Source organism: Heterodontus francisci, unplaced genomic scaffold (genome assembly GCF_036365525.1).
Source record: "Heterodontus francisci isolate sHetFra1 unplaced genomic scaffold, sHetFra1.hap1 HAP1_SCAFFOLD_73, whole genome shotgun sequence".
Taxonomy (NCBI): Eukaryota; Metazoa; Chordata; class Chondrichthyes; order Heterodontiformes; family Heterodontidae; genus Heterodontus; species Heterodontus francisci.
The window spans coordinates 2,918,589-2,931,471 of record NW_027142236.1 but is presented as its reverse complement, the minus strand read 5'-3'; positions in this window follow the sequence as shown (position 1 = coordinate 2,931,471).

Sequence of the window (12,883 nt, the reverse complement as noted above, 5' to 3'; positions counted from 1 at the left end):
AATATACACGGGACATGTCACCAGGTGAACAGTATAAGTGAGGAGAGTGTGTTCCCATGATGGTTTAATATACACAGGACATGTTACCAGGTGAACAGTATAAGTGAGGAGAATGTGTTCCACTGATTGTTTAATATACACAGGACATGTTACCAGGTGAACAGTATAAGTGAGGAGAATGTGTTCCCCTGATTGTTTAATATACACAGGACATGTTACCAGATGAACAGTATAAGTGAGGAGAGTGTGTTCCCCTGATGGTTTAATATACACAGGACATGTTACCAGGTGAACAGTATAAGTGAGGAGAGTGTGTTCCCCTGATGGTTTAATATACACAGGACATGTTACCAGGTGAACAGTATAAGTGAGGAGAGTGTGTTCCCCTGATGGTTTAATATACACAGGACATGTTACCAGGTGAACAGTATAAGTGAGGAGAGTGTGTTCCCCTGATGGTTTAATATACACCGGACATGTCACCAGGTGAACAGTATAAGTGAGGAGAGTGAGTTCCCCTGATGGTTTAATATACACCGGACATGTTACCAGGTGAACAGTATAAGTGAGGAGAGTGTGTTCCCCTGATTGTTTAATATACACAGGACATGTCACCAGGTGAACAGTATAAGTGAGGAGAGTGTGTTCCCCTGATGGTTCAATACACAGGGGACATGTCACCAGGTGAACAGTATAAGTGAGGAGAGTGTGTTCCCCTGATTGTTTAATATACACAGGACATGTTACCAGGTGAACAGTATAAGTGAGCAGAGTGTGTTCCCCTGATTGTTTAATACACACGGGACATGTCACCAGGTGAACAGTATAAGTGAGGAGAGTGTGTTCCCCTGCTGGTTTAAGATACACAGGACATGTTACCAGGTGAACAGTATAAGTGAGGAGAGTGTGTTCCCCTGATTGTTTAATACACACGGGACATGTCACCAGGTGAACAGTATAAGTGAGGAGAGTGTGTTCCCCTGATGGTTTAATACACAGGGGACATGTCACCAGGTGAACACTATAAGTGAGGAGAGTGTGTTCCCCTGATGGTTTAATACTGACGGGACATGTTACCAGATGAACAGTATAAGTGAGGAGCTTGTGTTCCCCTGATGGTTTAGTAATGACGGGACATGTTACCAGATAAACAGTATAAGTGAGGAGAATGTGTTCCCCTGATTGTTTAATACACAAAGGACATGTTACCAGGTGAACAGTACAAGTGAGGAGAGTGTGTTCCCCTGATGGTTTAATATACACGAGACATGTTACCAGGTGAACAGTATAGGTGAGGAGAGTGTGTTCCCCTGATGGTTTAATATACACGGGACATGTTACCAGGTGAAAAGTTTAAGTGAGGAGAGTGAGTTCCCCTGATGGTTTAATATACACGGGACTTGTCACCAAGTGAACTGTATAAGTGAGGAGAATGTGTTCCCCTGATTGTTTAATACGCACGGGACTTGTCACCAAGTGAACTGTATAAGTGAGGAGAATGTGTTCCCCTGAGTGTTTAATATACACGGGACCTGTTGCCAGGTGAACAGTATAAGTGAGGATAGTGTGTTCCCCTGATGGTTTAATATACATGGGACATGTTACCAGGTGAACAGTGTAAGTGAGGAGAGTGTGTTCCCCTGATGGTTTAATATACACGGGACATGTCAACAGGTGAAAGGTTTAAGTGAGGAGAGTGAGTTCCCCTGATGGTTTAATATACACGGGACATGTTACCAGATGAACAGTCTCAGTGAGGAGAGTGTGTTCCCCTGATTGTTTAATATACACGGGACATGTCACCAAATGAACTGTATAGGTGAGGAGAGTGTGTTCCCCTGATGGTTTAATACACACGAGACATGTTACCAGATGAACAGTCTCAGTGAGGAGAGTGTGTTCCCCTGATGGTTTAATATACACCGGACATGTTACCAGGTGAACACTATAAGTGAGCAGAGTGTGTTCCCCTGATTGTTTAATATACACGCAACATGTTACCAGGTGAACAGAAGAAGTGAGGAGAGTGTTTTCCCCTGATTGTTCAATGCACACTGGACATGTTACCAGGTGAACAGTATAAGTGAGGAGAGTGTGTTCCCCTGATGGTTTAATATACACGGGACATGTTACCAGGTGAACAGCATAAGTGAGGAGAGTGTGTTCCCCTGAAGGTTTAATATACACCGGACATGTTACCAGGTGAACAGTATAAGTGAGGAGAGTGTGTTCCCCTGATTGTTTAATACACACGGGACATGTTACCAGGTGAACAGAATAAGTGAGGAGAGTGTGTTCCCCTGATGGTTTAATATACATGGGACATGTTACCAGGTGAACAGTATAAGTGAGGAGAGTGTCTTCCCCTGATGGTTTAATATACACGGGACATGTTACCAGGTGAACAGTATAAGTGAGGAGAATGTGTTCCCCTGATTGTTTAATATACACGGGACATGTTCCCAGGTGAACAGTATAAGTGAGGAGAGTGTGTTCCCCTGATGGTTTAATATACACGGGACATGTTACCAGATGAACAGTATCAGTGAGGAGAGTGTGTTCCCCTGATGGTTTAATGCACACAGGGCATGTTACCAGGTGAACAGTATAAGTGAGGAGAATCTGTTCCCCTGATTGATGAATACATCCGGGACATGTTGCCAGGTGAACAGTATAAGTGAGGAGAGTGTGTTCCCCTGATGGTTTAATATACATGGGACATGTCACCAGGTGAACAGTATAAGTGAGGAGAGTGTGTTCCCCTGATGGTTTAATATACACGGGACATGTTACCAGGTGAACAGTATAAGTGAGGTGAGTTTGTTCCCCTGATGGTTTATTACACACGGGACATGTCACCAGGTGAACAGTATAAGTGAGGAGACTGTGTTCCCCTGATGGTTTAATACTGTCGGGACATTTCCCCAGGTGAACAGTATAAGTGAGGAGAGTTTGTTCCCCTGATTGTTTAATATACACAGGACATGTTACCAGGTGAACAGTATAAGTGAGGTGAGTTTGTTCCCCTGATGGTTTAATATACACGGGACATGTTACCAGGTGAACAGTATAAGTGAGGTGAGTTTGTTCCCCTGATGGTTTAATATACACGGGACATGTTACCAGATGAACAGTATAAGTGAGGAGAGTGTGTTCCCCTGATTGTTTAATATACACGCGACATGTTACCAGGTGACCAGTATAAGTGAGGAGAGTGAGTTCCCCTGATGGTTTAATATAAATGGGACATGTTACCAGGTGAATGTATAAGTGAGGAGAGTGTTTTCCCCTGATTGTTTAATATACACGGGACATGTTACCAGGTGAACAGTAGAAGTGAGGAGAGTGTGTTCCCCTGATTGTTTAATATACACGCGACATGTTACCAGGTGAACAGTATAAGTGAGGAGAGTGTGTTCCCCTGATTGTTTAATATACACGCGACATGTTACCAGGTGAACAGTATAAGTGAGGAGAGTGAGTTCCCCTGATGGTTTAATATACACCGGACATGATACCAGGTGAATGTATAAGTGAGGAGAGTGTTTTCCCCTGATCGTTTAATATACACGGGACATGTTACCAGGTGAACAGTATAAGTGAGGAGAGTGTGTTCCCCTGATTGTTTAATATACACAGGACATGTTACCAGGTGAACAGTATAAGTGAGGAGAGTGTGTTCCCCTGATGGTTTAATATACACAGGACATGTTAGCAGGTGAACAGTATAAGTGAGGAGAATGTATTCCCCTGATGGTTTAATATACACGGGACATGTTACCAGGTGAGCAGTATAAGTGAGGAGAGTGTGTTCCCCTGATGGTCTAATATACACGGGACATGTTACCAGGTGAACAGTATATGTGAAGAGAGTGTGTTCCCCTGATGGTTTAATACACACGGGACATGTTACCAGCTGAACAGCATAAGTGAGGAGAAGGCTTTCCCCTGATGATTTAATATACATGGGACATGTTACCAGGTGAACAGAGTAAGTGAAGAGAGCCTGTTCCCCTGATTGCTTAATATACGTGGGACATGTTACAAGGTGACGAGTATAAGTGAGGAGAGTGTTTTCCCCTCATTGTTTAATATACACGGGACATGTTAGCAGGTGAACAGTATCAGTGAGGAGAATGTGTTCCCCTGATGGTTTAATATACACGGGACATGTTTCCAGGTGAACAGTATAAGTGAGGAGAGTGTGTTCCCCTGATTGTTTAATACTCACGGGACATGTTACCAGGTGAACAGTATAAGTGTGGAGAGTGTGTTCCCCTGATGTTTTAACACGCACGGGACATGTTACCAGGTGAACAGTATAAGTGAGGAGAGTGTGTTCCCCTGATGGTTTAATATACACAGGACATGTTCCCAGGTGAACAGTATAAGTGAGGAGAGTGTGTTCCCCTGATTGTTTAATACACATGGGACATGTTACCAGGTGAACAGTATAAGTGAGGTGAGTGTGTTCCCCTGATGGTTTAATATACACGGGACATATTACCAGGTGAACAGTATAAGTGAGGAGAGTGTGTTCCCCAGATGGTTTAATATACACAGGACTTGTCACCAGGTGAAAAGTATAAGTCAGGAGAGTGTGTTCCCCTGATTTTTTAATACTCACGGGACATGTTACCAGGTGAACAGTATATGTGAAGAGAGTGTGTTCCCCTGATGGTTTAATATACACGGGACATGTAACCAGGTGAACTGTATAAGTGAGGAGAGTGTGTTCCCCTCATGGTTTAATATACACGGGACTTATTAACAGGTGAACAGTATAAGTGAGGAGAGGGCTTTCCCCTGATGGTTTAATATACACGGGACATGTTACCAGGTGAAGAGTATAAGTGAGGAGAGTGTGTTCCCCAGATGGTTTAATATACACGGGACATGTTACCAGGTGGACAGTATAAGTGATGAGAGTGTGTTCCCCTGATGGTTTAATATACACAGAACATGTCACCAGGTGAAAAGTAAAAGTCAGGAGAGTGTGTTCCCCTGATGGTTTAATATACACGAGACATGTTACCAGGTGAAGAGTATAAGTGAGGAGAGTGTGTTCCCCAGATGGTTTAATATACACGAGACATGTTACCAGGTGAACAGTATAAGTGAGGAGAGTTTGTTCCCCAGATGGTTTAATATACACGGGACATGTTACCAGGTGAACAGTATAAGTGAGGAGAGTGTGTTCCCCTGATGGTTTAATATACACGAGACATGTTACCAGGTGAACAGTATAATGAGGATACTGTATTCCCCTGATGGTTCAATATACACGGGACATGTTAGCTGGTAAACAGGATAAGTGAGGAGAATGTGTTCCCCTGATTGTTTAATACACACGGGACATGTTACCAGGTGAACAGTATATGTGAAGAGACTGTGTTCCCCTGATGGTTTAATATACATGGGACATGTTACCAGGTGAACAGAATAAGTGAAGAGAGCGTGTTCCCCTAATTGTTTAATATACGTGGGACATGTTACCAGGTGACGAGTATAAGTGAGGAGAGTGTCTTCCCCTAATGGTTTAATATACACGGGACATATTACCAGGTGAACAGTATAAGTGAGGAGAGGGCTTTCCCCTGATGGTTTAATACACACGGGACATGTTACCAGGTGAACAGAAAAGGGAGGAGAGTGTCTTCCCCTGATGGTTTAATACTGACGGGACATGTCACCAGGTGATCAGTAAAAGTGAGGAGAGTGTGTTCCCCTGATGGTTTAATACACAAAGGACATGTTACCAGGTGAACAGTATAAGTGAGGAGAGGGCTTTCCCCTGATGGTTTAATATACAAGGGACATGTTACCAGGTGAACAGTATAATGAGGATACTGTATTCCCCTGATGGTTCAATATACACGGGACATGTTAGCTGGTAAACAGTATAAGTGAGGAGAATGTATTCCCCTGATGGTTTAATATACACGGGACATGTTACCAGGTGAACAGTATAAGTGAGGAGAGTGTGTTCCCCTGATGGTTTAATATACACGGGACATGTTACCAGCTGAACAGTATAAGTGAGGAGAGTGTGTTCCCCTGATTGTTAAATATAAACGGGACATGTTACCAGATGAACAGTATAAGTGAGGAGAGTGTGTTCCCCAGATGGTTTAATATACACGGGACATGTTACCAGTTGAACAGTATAAGTGAGGAGAGTGTGTTGCCCTGATGGTTTAATATACACGGGACATGTTACAACGTGAACAGTATAAGTGAGGAGAGTGTGTTCCCCTGATGGTTTAATACACCCGGGACATGTTACCAGGTGATCAGTAGAAGTGAGGAGATTGTGTTCCCATGATGGTTTAACAGGCAGGGGACATGTTACCAGGTGAACAGTATAAGTGAGGTGAGTGTGTTCCCCTGATGGTTTAATATACATGGGACATGTTACCAGGTGAACAGAATAAGTGAAGAGAGCGTGTTCCCCTGATTGTTTAATGTACGTGGCACATGTTACCAGGTGACGAGTATATGTGAGGAGACTGTGTTCCCCTAATGGTTTAATATAAACGGGACATGTTACAACGTGAACAGTATAAGTGAGGAGAGTGTGTTCCCCTGATTGTTTAATACACACGGGACATGTTACCAGGTGAACAGCATAAGTGAGGAGAGTGTGTTCCCCTGAAGGTTTAATATACACCGGACATGTTACCAGGTGAACAGTATAAGTGAGGAGAGTGTGTTCCCCTGATTGTTTAATACACACGGGACATGTTACCAGGTGAACAGAATAAGTGAGGAGAGTGTGTTCCCCTGATGGTTTAATATACATGGGACATGTTACCAGGTGAACAGTATAAGTGAGGAGAGTGTCTTCCCCTGATGGTTTAATATACACGGGACATGTTACCAGGTGAACAGTATAAGTGAGGAGAATGTGTTCCCCTGATTGTTTAATATACACGGGACATGTTCCCAGGTGAACAGTATAAGTGAGGAGAGTGTGTTCCCCTGATGGTTTAATATACACGGGACATGTTACCAGATGAACAGTATCAGTGAGGAGAGTGTGTTCCCCTGATGGTTTAATGCACACAGGGCATGTTACCAGGTGAACAGTATAAGTGAGGAGAATCTGTTCCCCTGATTGATGAATACATCCGGGACATGTTGCCAGGTGAACAGTATAAGTGAGGAGAGTGTGTTCCCCTGATGGTTTAATATACATGGGACATGTCACCAGGTGAACAGTATAAGTGAGGAGAGTGTGTTCCCCTGATGGTTTAATATACACGGGACATGTTACCAGGTGAACAGTATAAGTGAGGTGAGTTTGTTCCCCTGATGGTTTATTACACACGGGACATGTCACCAGGTGAACAGTATAAGTGAGGAGACTGTGTTCCCCTGATGGTTTAATACTGTCGGGACATTTCCCCAGGTGAACAGTATAAGTGAGGAGAGTTTGTTCCCCTGATTGTTTAATATACACAGGACATGTTACCAGGTGAACAGTATAAGTGAGGTGAATTTGTTCCCCTGATGGTTTAATATACACGGGACATGTTACCAGGTGAACAGTATAAGTGAGGTGAGTTTGTTCCCCTGATGGTTTAATATACACGGGACATGTTACCAGATGAACAGTATAAGTGAGGAGAGTGTGTTCCCCTGATTGTTTAATATACACGCGACATGTTACCAGGTGACCAGTATAAGTGAGGAGAGTGAGTTCCCCTGATGGTTTAATATAAATGGGACATGTTACCAGGTGAATGTATAAGTGAGGAGAGTGTTTTCCCCTGATTGTTTAATATACACGGGACATGTTACCAGGTGAACAGTATAAGTGAGGAGAGTGTGTTCCCCTGATTGTTTAATATACACAGGACAAGTTACCAGGTGAACAGTAGAAGTGAGGAGAGTGTGTTCCCCTGATTGTTTAATATACACCGGACATGATACCAGGTGAATGTATAAGTGAGGAGAGTGTTTTCCCCTGATCGTTTAATATACACGGGACATGTTACCAGGTGAACAGTATAAGTGAGGAGAGTGTGTTCCCCTGATTGTTTAATATACACAGGACATGTTACCAGGTGAACAGTATAAGTGAGGAGAGTGTGTTCCCCTGATGGTTTAATATACACAGGACATGTTAGCAGGTGAACAGTATAAGTGAGGAGAATGTATTCCCCTGATGGTTTAATATACACGGGACATGTTACCAGGTGAGCAGTATAAGTGAGGAGAGTGTGTTCCCCTGATGGTCTAATATACACGGGACATGTTACCAGGTGAACAGTATATGTGAAGAGAGTGTGTTCCCCTGATGGTTTAATACACACGGGACATGTTACCAGCTGAACAGCATAAGTGAGGAGAAGGCTTTCCCCTGATGATTTAATATACATGGGACATGTTACCAGGTGAACAGAGTAAGTGAAGAGAGCCTGTTCCCCTGATTGCTTAATATACGTGGGACATGTTACAAGGTGACGAGTATAAGTGAGGAGAGTGTTTTCCCCTCATTGTTTAATATACACGGGACATGTTAGCAGGTGAACAGTATCAGTGAGGAGAATGTGTTCCCCTGATGGTTTAATATACACGGGACATGTTTCCAGGTGAACAGTATAAGTGAGGAGAGTGTGTTCCCCTGATTGTTTAATACTCACGGGACATGTTACCAGGTGAACAGTATAAGTGTGGAGAGTGTGTTCCCCTGATGTTTTAACACGCACGGGACATGTTACCAGGTGAACAGTATAAGTGAGGAGAGTGTGTTCCCCTGATGGTTTAATATACACAGGACATGTTCCCAGGTGAACAGTATAAGTGAGGAGAGTGTGTTCCCCTGATTGTTTAATACACATGGGACATGTTACCAGGTGAACAGTATAAGTGAGGTGAGTGTGTTCCCCTGATGGTTTAATATACACGGGACATATTACCAGGTGAACAGTATAAGTGAGGAGAGTGTGTTCCCCAGATGGTTTAATATACACAGGACTTGTCACCAGGTGAAAAGTATAAGTCAGGAGAGTGTGTTCCCCTGATTTTTTAATACTCACGGGACATGTTACCAGGTGAACAGTATATGTGAAGAGAGTGTGTTCCCCTGATGGTTTAATATACACGGGACATGTAACCAGGTGAACTGTATAAGTGAGGAGAGTGTGTTCCCCTCATGGTTTAATATACACGCGACTTATTAACAGGTGAACAGTATAAGTGAGGAGAGGGCTTTCCCCTGATGGTTTAATATACACGGGACATGTTACCAGGTGAAGAGTATAAGTGAGGAGAGTGTGTTCCCCAGATGGTTTAATATACACGGGACATGTTACCAGGTGGACAGTATAAGTGATGAGAGTGTGTTCCCCTGATGGTTTAATATACACAGAACATGTCACCAGGTGAAAAGTAAAAGTCAGGAGAGTGTGTTCCCCTGATGGTTTAATATACACGAGACATGTTACCAGGTGAAGAGTATAAGTGAGGAGAGTGTGTTCCTCAGATGGTTTAATATACACGAGACATGTTACCAGGTGAACAGTATAAGTGAGGAGAGTGTGTTCCCCAGATGGTTTAATATACACGGGACATGTTACCAGGTGAACAGTATAAGTGAGGAGAGTGTGTTCCCCTGATGGTTTAATATACACGAGACATGTTACCAGGTGAACAGTATAATGAGGATACTGTATTCCCCTGATGGTTCAATATACACGGGACATGTTAGCTGGTAAACAGGATAAGTGAGGAGAATGTGTTCCCCTGATTGTTTAATACACACGGGACATGTTACCAGGTGAACAGTATATGTGAAGAGACTGTGTTCCCCTGATGGTTTAATATACATGGGACATGTTACCAGGTGAACAGAATAAGTGAAGAGAGCGTGTTCCCCTAATTGTTTAATATACGTGGGACATGTTACCAGGTGACGAGTATAAGTGAGGAGAGTGTCTTCCCCTAATGGTTTAATATACACGGGACATATTACCAGGTGAACAGTATAAGTGAGGAGAGGGCTTTCCCCTGATGGTTTAATACACACGGGACATGTTACCAGGTGAACAGAAAAGGGAGGAGAGTGTCTTCCCCTGATGGTTTAATACTGACGGGACATGTCACCAGGTGAACAGTGTAAGTGAGGAGAGTGTGTTCCCCTGATTGTTTAATACACACGGGACATGTCACCAGGTGATCAGTAAAAGTGAGGAGAGTGTGTTCCCCTGATGGTTTAATACACAAAGGACATGTTACCAGGTGAACAGTATAAGTGAGGAGAGGGCTTTCCCCTGATGGTTTAATATACAAGGGACATGTTACCAGGTGAACAGTATAATGAGGATACTGTATTCCCCTGATGGTTCAATATACACGGGACATGTTAGCTGGTAAACAGTATAAGTGAGGAGAATGTATTCCCCTGATGGTTTAATATACACGGGACATGTTACCAGGTGAACAGTATAAGTGAGGAGAGTGTGTTCCCCTGATGGTTTAATATACACGGGACATGTTACCAGCTGAACAGTATAAGTGAGGAGAGTGTGTTCCCCTGATTGTTAAATATAAACGGGACATGTTACCAGATGAACAGTATAAGTGAGGAGAGTGTGTTCCCCAGATGGTTTAATATACACGGGACATGTTACCAGTTGAACAGTATAAGTGAGGAGAGTGTGTTGCCCTGATGGTTTAATATACACGGGACATGTTACAACGTGCACAGTATAAGTGAGGAGAGTGTGTTCCCCTGATGGTTTAATACACCCGGGACATGTTACCAGGTGATCAGTAGAAGTGAGGAGATTGTGTTCCCATGATGGTTTAACAGGCAGGGGACATGTTACCAGGTGAACAGTATAAGTGAGGTGAGTGTGTTCCCCTGATGGTTTAATATACATGGGACATGTTACCAGGTGAACAGAATAAGTGAAGAGAGCGTGTTCCCCTGATTGTTTAATGTACGTGGCACATGTTACCAGGTGACGAGTATATGTGAGGAGACTGTGTTCCCCTAATGGTTTAATATAAACGGGACATGTTACAACGTGAACAGTATAAGTGAGGAGAGTGTGTTCCCCTGATTGTTTAATACACACGGGACATGTTACCAGGTGAACAGTATAAGTGAGGAGAGTGTGTTGCCCTGATGGTTTAATATGCACTGGACATGTTACCAGGTGAACAATATAAGTGAGGAGAGTGTGTTCCCCTGATTGTTAAATATAAACGGGACATGTTACCAGGTGAACAGAATAAGTGAGGAGAGTGTGTTCCCCAGATGGTTTAATATACACGGGACATGTTACCAGGTGAACAGTATAAGTGAGGAGAGTGTGTTCCCCTGATGGTTTAATATACACGGGACATGTTACAATGTGAACAGTATAAGTGAGGAGAGTGTGTTCCCCTGATTGTTTAATACACACGGGACATGTTACCAGGTGAACAGTATATGTGAAGCGAGTGTGTTCCCCTGATGGTTTAATATACGTGGGACATGTTACCAAATGACGAGTATAAGTGAGGAGAGTGTGTTCCCCTGATGGTTTAATATACACGCGACATGTTACCAGGTGAACAGTATAAGTGAGGAGAGTGTGTTCCCCTGATTGTTTAATACACCCGGGACATGTCACCAGGTCAACAGTATAAGTGAGGAGAGTGTGTTCCCCTGATGGTTTAATACACCCGGGACATGTTACCAGGTGATCAGTATAAGTGAGGAGATTGTGTTCCCATGATGGTTTCACAGGCAGGGGACATGTTACCAGGTGAACAGAATAAGTGAAGAGAGCTGTTCCCCTGATTGTTTAATGTACGTGGGACATGTTACCAGGTGACGAGTATAAGTGAGGAGAGTGTGTTCCTCTAATGGTTTAATATACACGGGACGTATTACCAGGTGAACAGTATAAGTGAGGAGAGGGCTTTCCCCTGATGGTTTAATGCACACGGGACATGATACCAGGTGAACAGTATAAGTGAGGACAGTGAGTTCCCCTGATGGTTTAATACACACGGGACATGTTACCAGGTGAACAGAAAAGGGAGGAGAGTGTCTTCCCCTGATGGTTTAATACTGACGGGACATGTGACCAGGTGAACAGTGTAAGTGAGGAGAGTGTGTTCCCCTGATGGTTTAATACTGACGGGACATGTTACCAGGTGATCAGTATAAGTGAGGAGAGTGTGTTCCCCTGATGGTTTAATACACACGGGACATGTTACCAGGTGATCAGTATAAGTGAGGAGAGTGTGTTCCCCTGATTGTTTAATATATACAGGACATGTCACCAGGTGAACAGTATAAGTGAGGAGAGTTTGTTCCCCTGATGGTTTGATATACACGGGACATGTCACCAGGTGAACATTATAAGTGAGGAGACTGTGTTCCCCTGATGGTTTAATATACACGGGACATGTTACCAGGTGATCTGTATAAGTGAGGAGAGTGTGTTCCCCTGATGGTTTAATATACAGGGGACATGTTACCAGGTGAACAGTATAAGTGAGGAGCGTGTGTTCCCCTGATGGTTTAATATACACGGGATATGTTACCAGGTGAACAGTATAAGTGAGGTGAGTGTGTTCCCCTGATGGTATAATATACACGGGACATGTTACCAGCTGAACAGTATAAGTGAGGAGAGTGTGTTCCCCTGATTGTTAAATATAAACGGGACATGTTACCAGGTGAACAGTATAAGTGAGGAGAGTGTGTTCCCCAGATGGTTTAATATACACGGGACATGTTTCCAGGTGAACAGTATATGTGAAGCGAGTGTGTTCCCTCGATGGTTTAATATACATGGGACATGTTACCAGTTGAACAGGATAAGCGAGGAGAGTGTGTTGCCCTGATGGTTTAATATGCACGGGACATGTTACAACG